Genomic DNA, 19,838 nt, shown 5'->3' with positions numbered 1-19,838 from the left:
GTGTTTGAATGAAAGAAGTTTGATAAGCACAGCAGTATCACCTCTGCTAATGTTTTAGAAGGGGTGAGATGCCCTGTCAGTAATGCTCTTCAACATCTTGGTCCTCAGGAGAAGACAGAATGTCTGTCCCCATCTTTTCAGAACATGCAGCAGTCTCAGGGAAGTATTTAACTAAAATGCAGGCAGAGGTACGATAGCAAAATTCAATCAGCAAAGTAGGGAAGTGCTCCAAAAGGGAGCTTTCAGTCTAGCTCAGGGCTGTGAGGGGAAAAAATGACTATGGTTTTCTATAATGCTTTCCTTTTGTGACCACCTCCTGTGGCTACTTTCCTTGTACACAGGTATCAATGTACAATGGCCAGGTTAAATCCTGGGCCTTTGTACAGGCACTAGCTTGAAACTTGGTCACTGGTGAATGCCAGGTCTATAACAAGAAGAGTATGTCTCCTATGTAAACCCCATGTGGGCAGTGTTTCAAGCTGTTTTACAGCATGCTTTCTGTTTTCAGCTGTGTCACCAGTCATGCTGTAGTGCCTGAGATAGTCACATAAGATGTAAAGGAGATTACAGAGAAAACTACGCATGGACCTGGGAATCCCAGGAGAGTTACAAGGTATGTGCAAGAAAGAAGGTGTTTGTTTACAAACAGAAGGGTGTCAAACATATAACGTGCTGTCAATGCAGCTGAAAGAATTAAATATTTTAGCATTTCAGCTTTTACAAAGGAGTTGAAAGGTGATCAAGTAAATTGATGATGTAATTGCACACTTGGGGTAGATTTCACATCCCTAAAATTAACCTGGTTTATGCTTTTACATATTCATTTGTTTTTAAACTGACACTGGAAGTGACAGCAGGTATAATCATGAGCACTACCTGTGACGTGGCACGTCCATTTAATATTGTTCTTAGCATCTTTAGAGAGGCATTTTAGTTTAGTTTTGTTTGAAAAATGTATCAAAATGTTTTCTGCTAAGGCAAGATCATGTATTATGGCCCATGTAAAATAAGCCGGTTGCCTCAGTCCCAATCATGTGAATGCGTGTGTGCACATGTGACATACCACAACGTGGTAGTATTTAGTATTTTGGGGGTTATTTTCATAACCTTCTGCCCAGTTCCAGAACTTATTGAAGTCTTTGTGAATGTGACAATGACTCCAGCTGTCCTGTGAACAAACAAGGGGTTGAAGTTTAAGTATTCACAGTCTAGCACAGTTGATAAGCCTAAAATTCACTTCACTTTTTAGGTACTGAATAATTTTTCTATTGTGCTGAGATGTATATATTTAGATAGATGAACTGAAATTGCTTTGTCAGATAAGGGATAGTGCCAGTTTTTCATAACAAGACAAAGATTCCAAGACAAGTAGTAGCCTTCCTACCTATATAAAACTGTAACATTGACTGAGATCATATATGAGAAACATCAGCCCAAGTACTGTCAGAAAGTTCCTCCCATCAAGGTGTCTGTCGTTCCAGTATTCAGAACTGTTATATCAAATTTCCACGCTCCAGAGAAGAGTTAAGTGTTAAATAATTTAAAATGTTCTAATTATAGCATCTCGCAGCTATTAGATACACTAATCTTTAACTGGGTCAGTTCATATATATATATTTAAAAAAAGGCAATTGGCTAAGCATTGTTATCAGAGTACAAGATAAGAGGAATTGCCACACAAATCCCACGTGCCTACCTCTTTTAGATTACTCTGTCTGTGTGTTCAGCAAAAATTGTATCTGAAAGAAACTTTAATGTGTACAGTTACAAAATAAGTTTTCCCCGGAGAAATTTTTCTCTTACTCTCAAATAATTAGAGGTAATATGATCCCCTTTGGAAGGGTTAAAACTGGTATGCTTCCTTAGAGACCTCTTAAGAAATTCATTATTATTACTACTTTGTTTATTTTTGTCATTCGCTTTCTGCATCTTGCTAAATTCCTGACTCAGTAATATGCTTGACAGTGCACACCATGGGAACATTGTGATTCATGTGAAAAATAACATTTTCTGTAATTTCATATTTCTTCCATTTCTGTTTATTTTTCCATTTCATTGAATGGTACTTTGTTTTTCTAAAAAAAAAAAAAAAAAAAAAAAGGCATGATGGATTTTCAAGACATATTCCTGCATAAATTCAAGTTAACTATTTGTTTCACTGACAATACTGTAGTCTTATTATACAACAGGGGAAAACTTTGCATACTGGTGATACTTTTCAATGCCAGCAGTTTAGAAGATATTCTGTGAATTCAGTATTCAGTGCAACTTGCTTTTTGTGTTGTTTTTTTTTGTGTTTGTTTCACTTCGTTGTTGTTCCTTTGTTTTTGTTTGTTTGGGGGAGGGTACTTTTTCTATTAATCTTACATCCAGTGATCACTTTTTTTCTCCTCTGAAGAGTAAAAATCAAAATAAATCAGCAGCAATATCTTCACTGGTCTTTTTCCAGCACTTTCTTGGAATTGCATCTTTCCAGAAGCCCTCAGCTGAACTGTAGATCAGAGAAAACAGCAGTTCCCTAACAGCCTGCAGTAAGTCAAAATACAGAATTGGGTCTGGGACAGTGAGTGAAAATCAGTGGTTCCAGTTAGAACTACAAGATGTATAAAAGGTGTTGTTGCTGTGATTATCTGAATTGTTGCTGTGATTATCTGAATTGATGATTCGTCAGAAGATCAGAGGTAATGCGTTCTTTCACAAAATGCCATGGGATTTTAGAGTTATCAGCAGTGATACAGCTATAAAATCAGCATGTAACTGGAACGTGAGTAAGAGCTGATGTAAAAGTGATGATGTATTCAAACAATTCTTTTATCTACCCTGGCTGATCTTCCATCTAAGGTTAGCTAAATCCAGTGCTGCTTAGCTTTTATGAACCAACAAGTTCTAACCTAGTTTAATATGGCCTATAGTTTACGGCTTTTATGATCCAACAAGTTCTAACCTAGTTTAATATGGCCTATAGTTTACGGCTTTACAATCCATAAATACTATGACATGTTTTTTCATGTTACCTTAACACTCTACATCATTTCCACAGTTATGGAGTATAAATATTTTGTTCCAGAAAGTAATATCAGAATAGTGGTATCTGCATTTATTTTACTACAGCCATAGAGACTAAGCCAGTTCTACTTCACAACTTACTGAATAGCACTTCTGGCACTGTAGTCCGAGGTATATAACACCAACAAGCTTTCATGGTTTTCTCCTCTTTCACTGAAAGTGATTAAGATCCTCTAATGCCAAAAGCTGTGTAGACAGAGATAAAAAAAATAGGTTCATAGCAAATAGTCATGTATGTAGAAATGCATTGATGCTGACAGTGCATATCTTTTCCTCAGAGCATAGTGGAGATATGTCTAACATTTGATTTCTGATTGATGTTAGCATTATACTCCCCAGGTGTTCATTATCTGAGTCTTTTCCCAAAAGTACTAGGGGCACACGACTTAAATTAACCTCATGACTGGGTGTTGGAGGACTGGCTTCACATGCACACATTTTCCATTACAGGGTTTCATAGGACAGCATAACTGGCATTCATAACCGGACATTCTTTGCTCAACCCACATCTCTCATCTTTCTAAGATTCTTCTGATCATTTTTATAACTAAAAGCAGATGTTGCACCATCATTCGAGTTCTTTGGTGATCAGAGCTGAAATCAGTGGAACTGTTCCAGCTTCCCTTTAAAATAGAGACAAAGTGCATGTAAAGGGTCTATAACACACATACTATGTGAATATCAGTAATAACTATGATATGTTGAAGTTCCACATTAAAAATGTTACTGTTGTAAGGAGAAAAGGGGGAAGAATGAGAGCTAAGAGTTAGCTGAGGAGCTGAAAATAATGGAACTCATTGAGAAAGTAATTGAGGTAGAGAAGAGATGAAATAGAGAAAGACAGGAAAACTGTGCTTAAATGAGCTTTCTACTGGTATGTCTCAAAGCTCAGGAGATCAGATTACTTATCTTGTCCTTCCAGATAAGGAAGCAGAGAGCTGGGGAGTGAAGGTAACTGCTGAAGTTTGACGCAGCAGCAGAACCAGCAACTGAACTGCAGCTTACCTGACTCCACCATAACACATCCCCAACAGAAGTAAGGAGGAAGCATTCAAAGGAGAAAAGAAAGAAATTGGGAAAGAGACTAGCGAAACACAAGAGGAGAAACTGTAAAAACGCACACAAAAAAATGAAAAAGCAAAAGTATGAAAAATGGGAGCAAGAGAAAAGGAAGGGTATGGAAAGCAGAAAACATATAAAAGGGAAAAGATGAGAGAAATATTGATATAGACAACTCTAAGATTGGAAAAATAAATTACAATGGGTTTATGTTATTCTCTTGGCAGAAGTGTGAAATGACTTTAGATCTACTTTGAGCTATTTTGAACCAATATTGGTTTGGATGTGATTGTTAGGCTTAAGTGTTCTGACTGTATATATATTGGGAACTGAGTAATATAAAATGCAGACTGAAAGAGAAGCAGCACTCAGTGGTAAATACTGATTTCAGTAAGATAGTATATGTGGGAGGGACACATTTTTCAGGAAAGGCAATACCATAAAGGACCTCAGTCCCAACACAAGCCACTTAAAAGTGTTACACCAATGCCACGAAAGTGTTACACCAATGCCATGTGGATATGTTTTCCATGTAAGCTACATATTTTATATTATCCTATTCTGGTTAAGTGTTTTGATACTGCTTTTCATATCTTACGATTGGATAACTGACTGGGTAGATGAGAGGAAAGCAGTGGATGTTGTCTACTTTGACTTCAGCAAGGCTTTTGACACTGTCTCACAAAACATCTTCATAGGGAAGCTCAGGAAGTGCGGCCTAGATGAGCGGACAGTGAGGTGGGTTGCGAACTGGCTGGATGGCAGAGCTCAGAGGGTAGCAGTGAAGTCTAGTTGAAGGCCTGTAGCTAGCTGTGTCCCCCGGGGGTCAGTACTGGGTCCAGTCCTGTTCAACTTATTCCTCAGCGATCTGGATGATGGAGCGGAGTGCACCCTCAGCACGTTTGCTGACAACACAAAGCTCGGAGGAGTGGCTGATACCCCAGAGGGCTGCGCTGCCATTCAGAGGGACCTCGACAGGCTGGAGGGTTGGGTCGAGAGGAACCTCATGAAGTTCAGCAATGGCAAGTGCAGGGTCCTGCACCTCAGGAGGAATAACCCCAAGCACCAGTACAAGTTGGGGGCTGACCTGCTGGAGAGCAGCTCTGCAGAGAGAGACCTGGGAGTCCTGGTGATTAACCACGAGTCAGCATTGTGCCTTGGTGGCCAGGAAGACCACCTAGGTGTCCTAGGGGGTATTCAGAAGAGTGTTGCCAACAGGTCAAGGGAGGTGATCCTGCCCCTCTACTCAGCCCAGGTGAGGCCCCACCTGGAGTACTGTGTCCAGTTCTGAGCTCCCCAGTACAAGAGGGACATGGAGATACTGGGGCGAGTACAGAGGAGGGCTGTGAAGATGATCAGACGACTAGAGCACCTGTCGTACAAGGAAAGGTTGTGAGAGCTGGGCCTGTTTAGCCTGGAAAAGAGAAGACTGAGGGGAGACCTCATCAATGCGTATAAATATCTGAGGGGAGGGTGTCAAGGGGGTTGGAGTCAGTCCCTTTTTGGTGTCTGCAACTGACAAGAGACAATGGGCACAAAGTGAAACACAGGAAATTCTGGCTGAATATGAGAAAACTTTTCTTTAATGTGAGGGTGACAGAGCAATGGCACAGGTTGCACGGAGAGGTTGTGGAGTCTCCTTCTCTGGAAATACTCAAAACCCACTTGGATGCAATCCTGTGCAATGTGCTCTAGGTGACCCTGTTTGAGCAGGGAGCTTGGACCAGATGATCTCCAGACGTCCCTTCCAACCTTAACCATTCCATGATTCTATGATAAACTTTTCCAGTTGGTAAGAAAGTTGTGAGTGCTAAGTGCCATGACTAGCCCAGATGGAGTATGGAGAAAAATGTAATTCGTAAAGCTACCAGAGCTAAGCAAATGCAAATATGTCATTACCCAACTGTTTATTACAGTAATCCCACTATCTTGTTTTTAGGGAGTATGTATCTGTTTGCAAGTGTAGGGGGATGTGTGTGACAGGTTTGGAGGCGGTCACTGATGATTGGAAGCTCCTCAATCAGGTGACATTAAGATGTCCTTGCATTGAGCAAGAGTAGTAGGAGCAACTGCCCACACAAACTTCTTGTGTGTATGTGTTCATTTGTAGTGTTCAGAATCTGGACTGGATTGCTTCATTTTGGTAGTAGCTGATGTTTATCTGTGCACATCGTAAAAATATTCTCTGGGTTGCACATGCAGTGAAAGCATAGAAGCCTTTTCCCACACCGTAGAGTTCAACCTCTACATACAGAAGGCAGATGAAAGTTGGGATGGGAAATGGTTACAGAGTGGACTGGCCAAAATCAGGGCAGACTAATGACAACATGATATTAGAATGAAAATTACTTGAATCCCAGTCCAGTAAGTTGTCCACTAAGACCTGCAGTTGTTCTGCCTAGCAACAGGCACCACAATAAATTTGGTCATGTCACATTATCCTGCTGGTTTTTGGAGAGAAACAGGCACACTCAGAGGGATGCTCAACCCCCTGGTACATGCACTATCCCCTCAAAGCAGCCATTGCCCTCCCTTGTGTAAAGTGGGAGCTATGTACCAAGTCTGCACTTGAGCATGCCAGTTATATACCATAAGTACAGTAAGTTACTAAAACCTGTCAACCCTTACACAAACACAAAAGCACACAGGGTTATATAGTTGGGACCTATGAGTATGTGTATAATTAATCAAGCAATAGTTTGCCATACTCTTTACTCATTGTGACTTACTATTGCTCATAAGTGGTACAAGATGGTGCCAAGTGAAAGCTTCTAGCTCTTTCCTTTTGTTGGTGGGTGATTCTCCCCAGAATACATGCTGGATTTGAGCTTGGTGGTTTCTATTCTTCGGTCCTGCTACTTAGAAACTCCATTAAATCACAAATAAATTTCACACATCCTTATGCATTGGCAATAAAATGTTGTCTAATAAATTCTAATACAGTTGTGCAGCCAGCATAAAAGAGAAGAAATTACCCATAATACCAAGAAATCGTAATAACCCTGTATTGATTTCAGCTCAGGAATACTTCACAACACAAAGGCCTACACACCCACAGGCACAGCAGATGCCAGGCTAATCAATCCCGCGCTGAAATTGGAGGGTGGGAGTCCTCAAAAACAAGTAAGTGGTTTTGTTCCCTTTCTATTTTGTCCCTTAGTAAAATGAAGTCTCTCTCACCTTGGAAGATGTATTGAGATTCTGAAGGAAGAACAAACATTTTATGTGTGGTAAAGACTGCCTTTTCTAAAGGCCATGATTCATGTCTACAGTAATCTAAGATAAAATTACAGTGTTAAATTATGTATACTTTAGATATATATTGTGTGCTATAAAATGTATGCTAGCATAAAGAAAACAAGTATGTTTTGCTTTTAAATTTGTTCTCTGGGTAAGGAAGTTGCACATCAATTTTTTTTTTCCCCCAAAGATTCAGGCTTGTTTTGCATATTCCATCTTATCTTCAGCTTTTTAAAATAATTTAAATTCTTGCATCAGTTGATTTCTTAGTTTATTGATACCTAATGAATACTAGTAACATCTAATTAATTAAATCTCTGCTTAATTACACTTCGTAATTTTTCTATGCAAGTATTTCTTGTGTAGAGCTGTGCTAGCACATACACTAATACATTAAAAAAAAAAAAAAGAAAAGAAAAGAAAAGACAATTAATACATATATCCTTAGGGCCACACAGCAAGTGCCTACTACATCGTCTATACAGTTTTAGGTGCCCACTGTAGCATTTAAATACCAGAGAGCACTGAGCTATTCAGACATGCATTTAGCTTGGGCTGCCCAACCCTGAGTTCCTGTGCAGTCAATGAAGAGGAATAGTAGCAAAATGCGCTCTCCTCTGACATTCCAATTGCTCTCTAACACTGAAAAGCCAGAATAATGCCCTAAAATGTCACGGGTGCTGTAGAGATCTTTCATTAAGGCCAGTTGCTAGCAACTGAATGGGAAATATTCATGTAATGCATTTCCATGGAAATATTTATGCCAGTTTGGGGTTAAAGAACTCATTTTTTTCTGCTTGGTTTAGGCAAGGTGCCAGGGGACATTTCACACACAATGAGGATTTTGCTATAAATTGTTTTTTATTGCATTATAATACGCAGCTTGGACCACAGGAGAAAAAAGAAAATCAGAATAAAATGACATTTGTTATCTCAAATAAGATATCTCTAAAGGGAGATCGAAAGGACAAAAGCTATGTCTATGCTACCAAGCAGTGTAGTGCAGAAGGAGCGTATCTACAGAGTTGGTAGATATGCTCCTTCCAAGTTGGTAGTTGGTTAGAAACAGTTGGCATCAAGGACCTGACAGCCACACTGTATGTATTACGGGGGGAAGGTTATTTTGGACCAACTTGACCAGCTCCGGTCTGGTCCTGTGGACAGAATGCCCATTAACAGTGGAAGCACACTCCTGCAGTGCGTCTTAGTCTTAGTGTCTCATCCTAAACAAATCCAGTTTGTGTGTTCCATGGCGTTCTTCAATCTAAATCAAATCAGAGTAAACCAGGACAATCCAGAGCTTAGTTTCAGGGGTGCACTGCCAACCTGAACCATTAACACTAGTGACCAAAAGAATGTATTTGATATTTTTTTAGTTATGATCCAAACTGCTGTTAAAATCAATAGAAAGACTTGGTTGATTTCAGCAACAGGGTTTCCCTTTCCTCCACACAAGGTGGAGGTAAAGGATACAATTACTAGACAATGAAAGATGAAGGGAACAAGAAAGGGAGAATAGGAGTGCACATGCATTTTGTCATTCACCAGAGATGCCTTTTCCACAATTAAGGATCTTTAAAGCTGTGTGATTTCAGGGCATGGTTGAATGTGGATTCTGAAGATGGGGAATAATCATTAGGGGCAAATTTAACATCCTGATCTTGGTGTCTCTGGACACTTGGAAGTATTAAACAGCTGCAGACTACAGTATTAATGACACCAGAACTATGACTCAGCCACTCTTCCAAATAAAGTGTTCTGCAATATGTATTAGGAATTAAATTAATACAGTGTAGAAATACTCGAGGAGATGCTGAATTTGGACCAGGATTTCATGAAGCCCCCTGAGTCAGTATGTGTACAGAGTCATGCTACCACTCTTCCAACATTTTTATGCCCTCATTAAAAGACTAAGTGTAGCTAGCATGCAGATTTTCCCCTGTGGCGAAATATCAAAAATGTTGTGTGTCTCATTTTGACTGTTCTGTTGGTTTGGTATTATCAGCTTTCCTTTTTTTTTTTTTTTTTTTTTTTCTCCTTTCTCTTCTCCAGTTAACAGGATCCAACATTTCTTTGCATAAATGAATGTATTCTGGTAATAAATTGGAAAGAACTGCATCTGGATTGCTCTTTTATTGCCAACAGTTTCTCAGACTCTGTGGACTATGCAGAAATTAGCTCATACTGAAACATGAGGCCAAAGAAACTAAATCCTAGAGGAAGATGGCCTAAACATGGGCTAAATGTTTAAGATGTCAGAACCTACAGAAAGCTGAGCACAAAGGACAACAAAGAAGGTTTTTAAGTGCACCTGCTTTGCAGATTGCACACAAAGGCTGCATTATGTGAACGTAGAGGTGGAAGATTTCCAGCGGAGATGATAAAAACTGGAGCTTCCAAACCTGGAATCTACGTGCCGCCAAGGAATCGCGAAAGGAGGGATGCAGTCAAGACAGTTTGTGTAGCCCCTGCTCACATTCTCCCCTCATTCTTATCAACATTTTGAAAAAAATAGCTGGCTTGAGTGCTGATTGCCACAAGTATTTTCAGTGAGGTGAACGTTGGAGTGGTTACAGCTTGTAAACCAAAAATACACACTGAGCAGTCATTTTGTGTATTATGCTTAGGTGACGTTGCATCACTCACAGTATGTGCTTAAATCACTCTGCGTTTACACAAAGCTCCCCTTTCAGTCACTGATTTAATGGTGGAGGATGCAGTTACTGAGGGGTTGTTGTTGTTATTTGAATTATTGTTAATGTGGAAACCCTCCTATGTCCCTGGTTTATTTGGCAGCTCTAAAGCCCTTCATGCACTGATCCAGCTATTAAAAACTCAATAATCTATCAATCTCAGTGCTTCGCGTTCCCTTCGGCTGTCCCCTCGGGGCTGAAGGGCACGGCTCGACCCTGTGCCAGCCCGGTACCACCGCCACCCCCTCAGGCCGCCATGACGGGGCCGCGCCCCGGCGGAACCGGCTCCCCCCTCCCTCCCGGAAGCGGGTTCCGCCCGGCGGCCGGCGGGCGTGGCCAGGGCTCCCGGTAGCCCCGCCCCTCGCGTCCCGCCCCGCCCGCTCGCCCCGCGGGCCCCGGAGCTCGCCCCGCGCCGCCGCCGCCGCCGCAGGTGAGGGGAGACCGGGGCCGGGGCCGGGGCCGGGCCGGGAGGGGGGCACGGCACCACCGCGACACCGGGCTCCGGCCTCCAGCCCCTTCCCGCCCCTCCCAGGTGCCCCGGGGACGGGCGGGAGCACCCGGGGGGTGTCACGACGCGGGCGGGGTGTCGCGATACGGGGGGGTGTCGTGACTCGAGAGCGTGTCGCGACATGGGGGGGCGTCGCGAGCGCCTGGGGGGAGCGGGAGCGGGCTGGGTTGGCTCCGGTGGGTCCCCCCTCATGGCGGACAAAAGGCTCGCTGGGCCCCCCGCATAGGAGCACCCTTGGGTGCTGCCGCGGGTGGGCGAGCCGTCCGGTGGTCGCTGCGGGGGGCTCCGGCGGCAGCCCCCGGCCCCGGCTCCTTCCCTCCTCGTACGGCGAGCGGGCCCCGGCACCGCCAGAGCCCCCCGCGGGGAGACCGGTGTGCCCCAGCTGGGTGCCCGCCTCGGAGCACGCCTGGGTGCTCCTGGCAGAAGGGAAGTGGGCTCGAAACGACCCCTGTGTACTAATTCTCGTCGGGAAGGGACTTTGCGTTCTTCAGTGCAGAGCCTCGCGTTTCCCCAGCTGGGAGTGGTAGGTATCGCTGCTGGTGGTTTGGGTTGATAGGTTATGGAAAGGTCTGCAGCAAAAAAAAAAAAAAAAAAAAGAGGAAAACAAGCACAGCAGCTGTTCTTCATCATTTTCAGTTAACTTTCAGTTTTTGGGAAAGAGAGGAACTGCATTAACTTGGAGAAGGTGCTGACATTCCCTTAGTTATCAGCACAAATAATAGTGATTCTTCACTAAAAATCATGTTTCTTCTTTTCAGCCTGCTAAGTGACCTAATAGCATGCACCCCAACATTTAAACCCTGGGAAGTTGCGTGCGTTCTTAATAGGTGGCAGAAGAATTACACGACACCTAATGGTAGAAGTTACAGGGGTTACCAGTGCTGGTGATGTTTGCCTTTTTTTCCCCTTCCATAAAAATGAAAGAGGTATGCTGTTGCACAAAACAGTCAAAAAGAGCCTTCAGTACTCTGCATGAGAAGTCAATGGTGGGACTAAATATGCTGTGACACTAAATAGTGAGCGTGCACCTTTACTATTACAAATTCCTTCATCTCAGTCTTCGCTTTGTCACGTTCCTCTGAATTTGAGGAAGGGAAGATACAGCTGTTTTAGGATGAAATCAGTATTCTAAGAGTTGCTTGCGCTTTGGCAGTGTTCAAATAAGGTCTTTTTTGTTTTCCTAAACCTTAAGGAGAGGGTGTCTAGCCACAGAAGAGAAAGCTAGAATGTCGGCTCGCCATGCATTTGTTGTAATCTGTACCTGTGGGCATGTTCTCTTTATATACATAATCCATAGAAATTGTTTTTTTTGGGGGAGCGGGTGGAGTCGGGGTGGTGAGAGATGTGGCTGTGCAGATAAGGCAGTGCTGGCTAAAAGCAACCAAAGGGGAATACGAGAGTGTTAAATAAGCGTTGTTGGAGGCCTTGCAGCAGCCCAAGTCTCCCCTGTATTCAGACACCCATCCATAAGAACAGTTCTGCTCTTAACTGGCGCTAAGCCATCCTCTGACATCCCTGCATTGACTTTTTTTAAGGGGCTGCCCTGAAGCAGGAGTGTTCTGTCTGAGATGAGCCTTTGCCCCTGTTAAATTTCAAGTGCGTCTGACTTGGAAAGTAGAATTGCTGAAGCAAAGGATGTTGCCACCTTAGAAACTGATGTAGTCGGCTCTTTGGTATCAAAGAGTAATGTAGGTACGGTGTCTGGTTACGTCAAAAGTTGTCCAGGCAAACATTTTGGCTGATTGCCAACAGCATTGTTTTCCCCGCAGCTTCACAATTGAAGAAGAAATAATTGTACAAGAAAAGTCATGTAACTTGGTGATTAGGTTTGTTTGTTTTGCCAACCAAGCAAGTGCTATAGGATGTAGTGGTCCTGGCGTGTTCTGGGCAGGGAGCTCCCCACCCCATGGAGAGCACTTACAGCCAACTTCCAGCAAACTTCTGATGGCTCCAAGCTATTGAAATTACTTTGCATCTAAATTGAGATCTACTTTAAGTGAACAAGGTAGTTTGGTATGCTAGTGACAGCTTTCTAGTGAATATATTATGGCCTACCCACATCACACACACAATTATGGGACGACTGTTTTAAGTCTTCTTCCTACCTTATGAAGAATGGATGTAAGGAACCAAGAAAATAGAGCAGTTGGTATAATTATTGCAACTCCACTGAACGTTCTGCAAAATGATGTATGAATTATTAAGGAGGGAAGAATGGCTATATGTTATTAGTCTGCCTGATGCAGTGTTGAAGAAAGTCAGATCTTGGGGTGGTAGGTCTAAAATGTTACTGTTAGGTGTTACTGTCTGCAGAATCTGAAACTCCCAGTCCTTGTGGATATAGGGAATTTAGAGTCCCCTAAACTGTAGCAGATCTGGCTTGCAGACAGCCCAGGGAGTTGGAAAGTCCTGGTTTGTTTATGTTTTCTCAACTTTTGGGAGTGGGAGCGAGCACCTACCAACTGAGGCTTTTTTGGTGGTCACAGCTGTTTGTCAGATCACTTTGGTGGGCACAGACCCCACAACCAGAGCATTAGGCTTATACGGCTGAGGCTTAGGAGCCCTGCACAGCAGCAAAAAAAAATCTGAAATTCCCACAGAAAAAGCAGTGCTGGATTTAGGAGTGGAAGGGAGTAGGGAAGAAATATGGTATCAGCTAAGTAATACTGCACTAGAACTTCCTGATGAGAGAGGATAGATTGCCCTTGCGTACAGGCTGGCTTAGTCTTTGTTACTAATGTTTTGTTTTGGATTAGTTTTATGTCCATCAAGATTTCTAGCACCTCTCGGGCAACAGATTGGTATGCTGTGCACAGAGGGGAAAAATGGAGAAACAGGTGTGTAGGAGATGTTAGGCAATGTAAAGAGGAAGTATAATGAAGGACAGTTACTATAGAGAATTCAAAATAAGCTAAGCTGTAATCAGTTTATGATGGTAATATGGAGAGGAGCCAGGAATGCAAAGAAGGTAGCACAAACAAGATATGGAGTTGGTTGCGTGGTAACTCTGCAATCGTTACTTAGTAGAATTGATGATGCTTATTTTGTGATATTGGCTCCTTAGTTCAGCAATTACAATATAAATTGAATTCCTACCAGTACAGTTCATTTAGCACATTATATTTTTTCTCTCTAACAATAAGTTTACTACTACATCATCTGATGCAACAGTATGGGAATGCCTGGTGCAGTGGCCCACAAGGTTTCGATAAAAAATTGCAAGTAAATGCACTGTATGACCAAACTGGTACTTCCGCAAATTATGGAAAATGTGACTTTGCAAAGGAGCTTGGTACCTATGCTTGGTATGTAGGTAGGAAGGATCTGCCACGTGTTCAGGCCTTGGTACCTGTTTCATTTTACTCTCTGAAATGCTAGCTGTCCCCTTCTGTGCCGCTGTTAGACTTTATCTTTAACTCTGATCCTTGTCTCCAGCAGTCTGAGAATGCTTATGAGTAACGCCCACATCAACACTAAACGGAGTGCGGTAAACATGGAAGTCTTCCAGACACGGAGCTTCTATTGAGAGCAGTAAGAGCCAGCTACACATTTTGTGACCCGCTCTTTGCCAGTACTCCTGTTGAACGGAGCATATCAGGCAGCACACAGTAAGGCTAACCTGTCGTTTCAGGGCTGTGCAGTCCTCTTGGCATAGCTCTGCCCTTTCATGGGAAGGGCAGTTAGTGTGGAAGTAATTAATTCCAGCCAAACTTTCCCCAGTGGGATTTATTTCAGGCTTTAAAATGAAATAAGCTATACAGACCAAAAAACAGTGTTAATGTGACTGCCTTCTGCAGGCATGCTGTGCCGGTCCCAAAAGACGTCCTTGACACCCTTGACCAAAACACACCACCTTGAGGTGGTGCCATTGAAGCTGTTTGAGTAGATGGACCCGAAGGCTCTCCTTGAAGCAAGGGTGGGAGAAGCTCATCCTTAATCACTTGTCACTGTTTCCATGGATGTCAAAGTAAGCAAAATCAGGTACTGAATTAAAGCAATTAATGTGTGCCAGAGCTGTTTTGGTATGACACCACTAAATTAGAACGTTTTTATGTACTTATTTATGTACTTAACCACCTAAATTAATTCCACTTTTGTAGTGTGACATGCAAGTAAAACTTCATTCCAACCCTCAGGACTCTTGGATTTTAAGAAATAACTTTAAATTGCACGCTCTAACAAGTAGTTTCTGTGAGGTCAAAATTTGTATTTAACAATATCTCAATTAAGACTTTAATGCAGTGCTCCAGTGACTGGACCAGTGTGATTATTACTAGACATATTAGTAGACATTATTGCAACTTAAATCTCAGAACTTTTATACATTTACATTTTTGAAGTTACCATCATTTTTTAAACATATAATGCAAGGGTGGTTTGGGGCTTTTTTTTTTTTTCTCCATTGATGTAATTTACATTGGGAAATCACTGATGCAGCACTGGTCCATATCAGTATTAATTGTTGAAGTCTCTTTTCTTCATCTTTTGGTTGTGTATTTATTTTTTTTTCCCTGCTACTGATCAAACATGATGGCTCTGAGATTCTAGTTCGTTCATATGCACTGGAAGTAAGGTATATAATAAAATAGGAAAACTTGACCTAGAAAGAAAACACTACAGTCTGGACTCCTTCTCTATACAGACCTGCATGGTCATTCAGAATTTAGAGAGTAAATGCATTGGGCTAAATATCAGAAATGACTTTTCATTAAGCAAGTTCATCCTCTAAAATTGTTAAACAGCATTGCAGTGAAAAAAAAGATGGCTTACATGTAATCTTCATCATGAAATTCAGTGTGGGCTGGAACATCTTGGAGAACCAGAATAGGAAGATATGCACTGTAGCTTGTTGAGATGCATAAAATGGTATTACTTGATTGTTTTGTCCCTGTTAATTGAAGACTACAAAAAGAACAATAATGACTTTAAGAAAGCTACTGGTCTGAATTACTACTTTGGTTTGCATCAGTACTAATTTAAACTGTAGTTCAACACAAGGAACCATTTTTAGAACAATCCATTCAAAAATACAGTTGCATTTGTTTCAGAAGTATTAAAAAGGGTGAAGTTATCCAAACAATTTGTCTAGCTGCAGCGTTCTTTCTGGGAAGAACTTGGGTCTTTCAGTTGTGGTTGTGTAGCAGAGCTTGAGCAGGAGTTATCATGGCTCTTTAGACTTAGAGGAGTTAAATTCTAAATCTTAATCCAAGTTACACCTCAGTCCTCTTGTTTAAATCTTGTTTTGATAATAACGTGGCTCTTACGTTGTGATCTGTGCTTTTTACCCTTCAGTTACTGCTGTGAGGGGGGAAGAAACTCACTTTTAACCCATACATATGGTACATCTTTAATTTCTCTGTGCTTTGTTAAAAAAAAAAAAATCCCATTGCAGACATTGCTGATAGGTATTTCCTGTGTTCAGAAATAGGAGGGTTATGAGATTGATGTTCTTCAAGAGGCCAGTAGCTGATCCAGAAAGTGTTATAGGAAAGCCTGTATGTGTATTCCCATGTAACTGGCTCCCTATCAACCAGTAACTCTGAATGAGTGCTTATAGTTATTAGATTTACTGGTAGGTTTACAATTACAATTACACTTAAAAAATGATTTTGTAGGGCAGCTGCTCACCAAAATGCTAGTATTTCTCAACCACTTTTTGTCCAACTACTAAAGTGTGGGATATGCAATGTTTCTTGAAATCATTCAAAAAGCTTAGAGGGTCCTGCTTTTTTTTTTTTTTTTTAAATAAATAAACTTCTTTACTGTCCTGTCTCTGTCTCTCTAAAGGTTTCAAAAGGTTTTTCTTTTCGATCCTGTTGCCAAATTTGATCTTCTTAGGTAATTGTTGGTTTGGCACATGTTGAACTTTTGTAGTGGAAAAGCATCTGTTTTTCTTAAGATTGATTGAAGGCTTAACCCTGTTGTATTTTCTGTCTTGCAAGGGCTGTGCTTAATAGCTCTCAAAGTCAAATGGGACAGAAGAAAGAAATAATCCAAGAAAAGCATTCTTCTCTGCAAGGCAAGCTAGTTAGGACTGAGACCATGTGTGTAATATGTGCATAGTTTAAGTGAGTTTCTTCAGGCTGGAGTATTTTGAAAAGAACTGCAAAACCAAATTAGTATTAGCGATCTTAGGTGTAGTTTGGCAAATTCGAAGAAAACCACCTACTGCTTGATGAACAAAGTTTAATATTGTAATCTTTCAAGTACTTTTTTTTTTTAACAGACTTGGGGGAAAATGTAATTCTTGGAGGAGAAACTGAAGCAGGAAACAGTTTTGCAGCCAAATACTAGGATTTTTAAAGAAATATGAACAGTGAAATACAATATAATACAGTACTGAAATGTTCATAACTATCCCAGTCAGGCTAGCATAGTTATTTTTTGATTTGTCAGTAGTTTAAAGGAGAGATTTTCAGAAACATAATTTCTCTTTCTCAACAGACTGAGGTCTTTCCTGCTGACCATTATCTGTGAACAACAGAACTGGGTTTTAACAAAGCTAACTCTTCCAGAATTTATGCAGGATTCAGCCTGTATGTGTATTAAGGAGAAAGAAATAAATCCCTGAGGGAAAAAGACTGTGGAATTAGGTTCTGACTCTGCAGAACTGACACTGTTAGAAGTTATTGCAGCTGAATCGAAAGCATGCAAGTGATCAGCTGGAAAGAAAATGTTTTCATAAGTCAGCAGTAGGGAAGGTTTTTCAGGCCAGAGGAAATCCTATATTACACTGTGCAATGTTGAAAAGGTGTTAGGTCATATGCTTCTCATTGGAATTTAAACATTCGTGGGTACTGAAAGGAATACAGCTCACACTTAGTAGTGTTTAGTGTTGCAATGTGTAGATTTAACTGAGTTAAATGTTGATAAAGATATCAGATTTTGCCATAGACAGTTCTTCCCTGGAGGGACTGACCTTTAAAATAAACTAGCTGTGGTCAGTGAGCGCTGCTGGAATGCCATTGTAGCTGTCGTGTCGTGTGGCTGACCATAGGAAGAGAGATGCTTGAGACCCATCTAGTGATGTATACCATCCTTCCTGTTGCTTGTTCTAAGATTTCTTGAGTTTGCTGTGCGATTGCAAAACTACTACTTATGTTTTTGATATCTGCTTTACTTGGGTACCCAGAAACTCTGGAATACACATCATGTTTGCTTCTGCATTCAGAGATCAATCTGTGATTTTTATGTGCATTTCCATAATAGAAAGAACACCTTTTTAGAGATTGTTGTGTTAAAACTTAGCAATTTTTATTCTTGTTAGTCATTTAACAGTTCTGCAGTGTTTTGAATTATGTGCATGATAAGAGCTGTAGGAATTCAAGTGAGAACAACAAAACAAATTTCAAAGTTACTTTACATTTTCAGAGCATTTAACTTGGAAATGTCTTCTGGCCTACTGCAGGAAAAAAAAACTCTATCAGTATTTTAAGCAGGACAAGATCAAAACCACTTTGCATGGGCACTTAATGTGGAAAGTGATAAATTGACCTGAATATTAAAAACTTCATGCTAAGTTTGTGAACCAATTGCCATCCATTTCTAGCGACTGTCTGTTTTATGCCCATAATACGTGAAATAGCCATTAAACTCTACCATTGTCACGTGACTGTCAAGTATACATTGAACTAAAAGGCAATTAATTGCCGATTGGGTCTTTTAGGTCTACCAGACTGACTGCCAAATTTTCAAATGATAACTCTAATAGTTTTAGGATAAACTGTATCCAAGATTGGGAGGGGTCAGACTCAGTGGTGTTTCAGCTTCATAAGTGTCATATTAACATGCAACATCAGGTCTATAACCACTTGTGCATTTGAATCACCTTCTCAAAAGGTTAATTACAAGTCCTTGTGTATTTGCAAACCAGTCTTATTCACTGAGTCATGCATATGAAATCTTCTTGCCATGAATAAAACAGAAAAATTATTAGGCTTTTAGGCAGAGAAATTTGTATAGAATGTAAACAGGAGGGGGGGACTTACTGGAACATATATGGCTGCAAAAGTTATGCTCTTACAGTACTACTACAAAAGAGTACTTACACATTTGCAATGGGGTGGTACAACAGATGGCAAAGTCATACAATGATTAAGTAACTTACTTTGCCAAGTCAGATTTCACTAATGAAATTTGTTTGCTACAGCTGGATGATTCCTCAGCGGAATAAAAGGAATTTTTTTTGAAATGCAAAATCCAACACACTCCTATTTTGTTAGGTTCCAGTTGGCTGGTGCATTGATGCAGTCTGCCTGTGGAGGGGGAGAACGCTTGCCTGTATTTGTGAAGAGGAGACAGAGAATTTAGTGGTACTTCCTTCGTGATGTCTCCTGCTAATAATCTGTGTTTGGTCCTGTGTGCTTGCACCACTTGTGCTGTGGCCTTTGATGTAAATGTGCTTGTACCTGCTGGAGCACTTATTTTCCTGCATCTGTCGTTGCCAAAAGCCAATTAAGAAAAAGTGGGGGATTTCTTGTTAGGATAAGTTGGTATTTTGACTCTGCTTTTGTTGAAACTTTGTCCAGCTGGGCACTGGCCACACAGAAGAAGGCAGTATCTGCCTCAAATGCTTTATTTGAAAGCTTAAACTTTTTTTATGTCAAGAACTTCATAGGAGTGTTATTCAAACAAGGCTTCTGTGTTCATTCTTTCTGTACTAATACCTTAAGGGATTTAAGGGTGTCCATGTGATTCTTTTACCATAATACTATATGACTGGCTAATGAGGCAAAATAAGTTGTTTTGAGCAGGATAAATTCCCTGAGCTATCAACATCAGGATTAGTGTCACTGTGCAGCAAGGTGCATGCAACACGCAAACACTGATGGCATCCCTTCTATAGATCAGCCTGAGAGTGTTGATGCAGCCTGCCATCAGCCTAGAGGGAACTTGTTTTTGCTTCGCAGATACCATTGTTTTCTAGATTTCTGTGTAGCAAGTTAAGTTTCCTGCCTATAGACCAATGAAACTATTTGGCTGGAGTTTCAGTCTGAGTAAGTGGGGATCTTAAGTAATCCTTTCTGGCCTTAAAAATGACTTTATTGATATTTGCTTTTTCTCAGAAATGCACATCTGACATTCTGAGCTTCAATCTGAGGAAAGAGTACGGTGTTGTTAACAGTAAAAGTGATATTTGTGTTAGAGAAAATCTTGATTTATGGACTCGTTCTGGCAAACCTATGTTTTTCAAGTACATCTTTTGGAAACCTTCTTCATTCTTTGTTTAAACACCTTACTTTGTCAAGCCAAGTCAGAATGCTTGCATTTTA

General features: G+C 41.0%; 1 protein-coding gene and 1 long non-coding RNA gene across 4 annotated transcripts in view; both read left to right on the top strand.

Moving 5' to 3' along the window:
• The first annotated feature begins 67 nt into the window (after positions 1-67).
• LOC136790083 (uncharacterized) lies at positions 68-6,401 on the top strand. Its single transcript, XR_010829341.1, has 3 exons — positions 68-613; positions 2,450-2,531; positions 3,989-6,401. It is a non-coding gene; the product is annotated as an uncharacterized lncRNA (long non-coding RNA).
• Positions 6,402-10,380: 3,979 nt separating this feature from the next.
• RALA (RAS like proto-oncogene A) overlaps positions 10,381-19,838 on the top strand; it is a 28,326-nt gene continuing 18,868 nt past the window's right edge. Inside the window, exons 1-2 of one of the 3 annotated variants that reach the window (XM_013192064.3) lie at positions 10,472-10,488; positions 18,789-18,878. The gene's annotated coding sequence lies outside the window, so the exon portion shown is untranslated. Of the gene's footprint in view, positions 10,489-14,377; positions 14,534-18,788; positions 18,879-19,838 lie in introns of those variants that run through there. The other 2 variants (XM_048051651.2, XM_013192066.3) reach the window with 2 other exon arrangements.

Source organism: Anser cygnoides, chromosome 2 (genome assembly GCF_040182565.1).
Source record: "Anser cygnoides isolate HZ-2024a breed goose chromosome 2, Taihu_goose_T2T_genome, whole genome shotgun sequence".
NCBI classification, from domain to species: Eukaryota; Metazoa; Chordata; class Aves; order Anseriformes; family Anatidae; genus Anser; species Anser cygnoides.
The sequence above is the reverse complement of the archived record's forward strand: the minus strand, read 5'-3'. Positions and strand labels throughout refer to the sequence as shown.